General features: G+C 47.2%; 1 long non-coding RNA gene across 1 annotated transcript in view; it reads left to right on the top strand.

Annotated features, from left to right (window-relative positions):
- Positions 1 to 561: 561 nt before the first annotated feature.
- The window catches only part of LOC108448620, a 4,180-nt gene continuing 138 nt past the window's right edge, over positions 562 to 4,603 (top strand). Inside the window, exons 1-2 of the long non-coding RNA XR_001864575.1 lie at positions 562 to 573; positions 2,330 to 2,332. This is a non-coding gene — a long non-coding RNA (uncharacterized LOC108448620). The remainder of the gene's footprint in view (positions 574 to 2,329; positions 2,333 to 4,603) is intronic.

The following is a 4,603-nucleotide window of genomic DNA, read 5'->3' as shown; positions in this document are numbered from 1 at the left end:
AATCCTGAGGGGGGCGGAAAAGCGCGGGAAGCCCAGAGTGGGCGCTGCCGCCGCCGTGCCCTTTAAAAGCCCTCGTGTGTCCCGAGGATCATCTAGTTCCACGTCCCACCGGCAACTGTCATTGTTTCCTTATTTCCCTACTTTTGTAAGCCTCCGTGTTCAGTTTCTGGATTTGCGTCTTTCATCCCAGTGTGAATTTAATAGGTTTATCCCTTGCTGGCTGCTGGTGTCTTACAGACACAATGCTGTTATAAAATGGTAGATATAAGATAAAGACAGCACAGTTCTGCTATTGGTTTTATTTGTTTATTTGAAAGGGCTTCATTTCTAGCCTGGCTTTATTAAAGGAAATGTAGCTTATGCCATCTTTCTGTCTCCTTTTCTTTCCAGAACCATGTTCTGAATCTGTAGGCTGGTTAATCTGGATTTTCCTCTCTGCTCCAGCTTAGATGCCAGAAAATTATTTTTTAAAAGGAAAAAAAAGCATCTCTTTCACTATTCAGTTTTGCTGTTGTGTGGGGTAATTTGGGACTTAGTGCCACTCCAGCAGCCTAAGCCTTTATGGCACAGAGCGTCACATTTATGGTCCTTATTCCCTGCTTGTGAATCCAGTGCTTTTTAAACAAACACAAAGGACAGTGCTGTCCCAGCCACTGCTCCATCAGCTCTTCCCATCCTCCCTACACTGCCCCAGGGATGTGCAATTCTACACACCCTGACTGGGGCCGCTGGGAGGGTCAGGCCCCCACCCATCCCAGCCTCTCAGCTCCAGCATTCCCACTCAGAAAATAAGAACGCATTTGATCTCCTGCTCCGGTCAAGACAAGCTAAAGCTCAAGTCCCCAGCTGTGTTTCTGCAGCAAAACCCTCAGATGATTACGCTTTTGCAGCTGAAGGATGCCCTTTTTCCTGACCCTGTGGAACTTACAGGATTTTTCTTCCCAGTTCTTAAGAAATTAAATTCCAAAAGCCTTCAGGCTTCTGCTGGGACCCTGATTGGAGCTGGTGTAATTCAACATCAACCCTGTGCAGTGACACGTGCTGCCAAAACCGTCCTCCCCTCCCTGAGCCCGGAGGGAATCTGTGCCCAGGGACCCCACGGACATCACCCAGTCCTCAGGGGATGGTTTGTCTGGGAGGTGTTCCCAGGCCATCTTAGAAACAAAACCAGAAAATCAGCAGGAGAAATCTGGCAGGAGAAAGGTCACAGCAAAGAACTGGGGGCGAAGTCTGGAGACCAGCCTGAAGGATGGGGAATCCCTCGGATCGGAAATGTTTCCCTTGTGTCTCGGGGTAAATCTATGATTCTGTTTAATTCCTGTCTGTGAATAACAACGGTCATCCTCTGCCTGCTTTCCCTGGGCAGGCTGGAGTTTATTTGGGGTAGGAACTGCCTTTTCTCGCAGTTCTCAGTGGGATCACTAATCCTAGAAAATATTGAGCCTTCAGGAAACATAGAATCCTGGAATCATAGAATGGTTTGGGTTGGAAGGGGCCTTAAAGCTCACCTCGTTTCACCCCCTGCCATGGACATCTTCCACTATCCCAGGTTGCTCCAAGCCCCGTCCCACCTGGCCTTGGACATTTGCAGGAATGGGGCATCCACAGTTTTCTCCGGAAAACCTCCAGAGGGAGCACAGCCAGTTCCACTCGCACCCCCACGTACATGAAGATGCTCACGGGAGGAATTATACAATCTCTCTATGTGTGTGTATATATATCTATATATAGTTTATTTCTCACAATCCTGGTAAGAGTTACAGGTGTATTTGGGAATCATTTACAGTTTCACAGCATATGGAGTGGCCATACAGCTTGTGATGTGAGTAACATACAGCGTGTAGAGAGCACACGATTCCGACCCATCCACCCACCACTCACACAATGGGTTTCCAAAGCTAATACTAGATTCAGCTACGGAGAAAGCCTGGAAAATGTCAGGGTACAGCGTTGGGTGTCGTACAACACTGTCAGTCACAATGGGACAAGCTAAACTACTTTAAATTTTCAATCTAGTATTTCTAGTCTACCTGCATTATTGCATTTATACGCTTTTTTTGTTTTCAAAGTCAAAGTAAATAGAATACTATAAGGGAAAGGAAAAAATTCTTGACTATTTTAGGATTTGAGCTGCAGCCCATACAAAGTGTCCATAGAAGCATAGACAAGATTATAAATTCAACAAGGTATAAATTAGCTGGATAGCTTTGTGTGTAGGTAGGTGTCCATTTCCCTCCAGGAAATGTGTCTAGCAGCATATTGTTTCTGAGAGCAAAAAAAAACCCCAAACCTGTATGTTGAACACAGGTAAAGATGTGTAAGTGACAAGCAGGTCTGTTTGTACAGGGAAGAAATCAAGGTGTCACTTAGAAAATTCCTATCATTTGGAAAACACATTCTGGAGCTGACTCAAAACCTGCCAACATCATCAGAAAGGTGCCTGAGGCTTCCAAAGGAACAGCAGGCATTTCAGTCTGATTTCCAAGGGCTTTGGATCAGTCCCTGGAGAAGTAACAGAATCCAAACAAACCAAAACCAAAATAAAAATCCCCTGTAGTCTGACCTTTGAGTTCCCTTCCTACAATTTTGGTTTCTCCGCAAACTTATAGCCAACCTGCACCTACCACTGGAAGAGAGCTGGTTTCCTGGGGAGGTGAAACTGCAACTTTTAAAGGCTTCAGTTGAAAGAGTCCTGGGAAAAGGCACCAGGGTTATGAAGGGCTGCTCAAAACTCAGTAAAGCCAAATTATTCCCTTGTTGGTTGGTTGTTTTTTAACCAGACAAAGTTGTGTGGCACCCTTGTTCTCATCAGCTTGCCCCAGCAGCTTGGCTGCTTGAAGCGGCCATGGCAAAACCAGGGATACAATGCAGGACTTGACTGTTGGAAAGGTGATTAAAGATTCCTCTTGTCCTGGTGGGAGCTTTGGTGCTGCAGCATCATCACACAGACAGAAAGAACCTGTACGTTCATGCTTGGGATGCCACGCTGGGGCTGAGAAATGGAAAAGTGACCGAACTGTTTGTGAATTGCAAGATGGGAACAACCAGAAGAGACATGAGAAGAGCCAGTCCAAAGTCTATTTAACCCAGGTTATGCTTTCAGCAGAAAAAAATCTATTTAATTTGAAGAACATCTAAGAGCAGAGGGCACGAATCCCAGAGTACTGCATATCCAAGCACATACTGTCCAGAGGAGGGAGCAGAGCTGTAGTACAAAGTAGATCCAAACTCATGAATTTGGAAAGCCAAAGGCTCTGATCTCTCACAGGATTTTGAGGCCTTTTATGGTCAATTGAACGCAACGTGAATTTTAGAGGCCCAGAAGTCCCGCAGTTCTCTGTCACCCAGTGACACCTGATCAGCCCATTCAAAAGGGACAATCCTTGCACTTCCTGCACCCTCACCCCTGTCACAACAGCTGCTTCTTTCAGGCCAGCAGAAGTGCAGGTCCTCAGCTTCAGAACTTCTCCTTTCCCTCTGTTTTTGGTGCTCCAGAGGGCTGAAGGAGCTCTGGCTGCAGCCAAATGCGGTGTGTGCTCACACCATGTCAGCCCCTCTCGAGCAGCCAGAACACCTCAGACCTGAATGACAGGGAAGGACAAGAACGGGACCTTCCTGGGAGTTTGTCATCCATTACAAATCCTGTGGCAGATGAGCACTAGGCCTCTTGCAGACTTAGACCCTCAGGTCTAAGGTGAGGGCAGATCAAAGCTTCACACATTCCCTGCTGTGACACATACAGGCCCAGCACTGCCTGTATTTTTGGGGGACCACCCAAAACCTGCCTTAGCCAACCCAAAATCTGCTCCAGCCTTGGGCTATGGAGAGGCCACATCTGCAGAGCTGCCCAGGAAGAAAGTAGGGAAGGGAAAGGAAAGGGAGTACAGTGCAGTGGCCAAAGAAGGAGAAAAGAACAAGCAATGAATCAGATCAGAAACCAATGGAGCCCCATCGTTTGTAGCAGCTGAAGATGTGTGAACAGACATCCCAGGAATCAGGGAATTTAAAAGGAAAGCAGGTCACAGGGCTGAACTGATGTCTCAAAAAGAAGAGGAAAAAGCCATCATAAACCCACTTTATTCAGTGGATTAAACCCCCCGAGGGTTGCTGGATGGGGGCACAGGCTCCATGGCTTTTTGGGGCTGTTGGGCAAGTGTCATTCATAAGACCCAAAATGTGCCAGCAGATCCTCAGCACCAGCAGATTTCTCTCCAAAAGAGTAAAGGACCAAATACCTCCAGTGTAAAATACCAGGAAATATTTCCGATTCCAACATCCCGCAGTGAGAATTTACTGGAGTACAGAATTGTTATGCTCCAGATCAAAGCCAATTCCTCTTCATGGCGGGAAGTGCCCAACCTGTGCAGCAGAACTGCAGCCAGCTCATGAACGTGATGCTGCTGCCTGCCCCTATGGACCTCTCCTGGCTTTGTGGTGAAGGGAATGACACCACAGCCTCCAGCATGAAGGCATGGCCCAGGAGGATGGAAGTGTGAGCAGGCTGCATTTTCAGTCCTTGTCATGGCAAAGCATGGGAAAAGAGAACACAGCCCCTCTTAATGTCCTGGCAATTCCCCTTAATCATGCAGAGTTGGTGGTAGAA

This window comes from Corvus brachyrhynchos, unplaced genomic scaffold, assembly GCF_000691975.1.
Source record: "Corvus brachyrhynchos isolate BGI_N302 unplaced genomic scaffold, ASM69197v1 scaffold1118, whole genome shotgun sequence".
In the NCBI taxonomy this organism is placed as follows: domain Eukaryota; kingdom Metazoa; phylum Chordata; class Aves; order Passeriformes; family Corvidae; genus Corvus; species Corvus brachyrhynchos.
The sequence above is the reverse complement of the archived record's forward strand: the minus strand, read 5'-3'. Positions and strand labels throughout refer to the sequence as shown.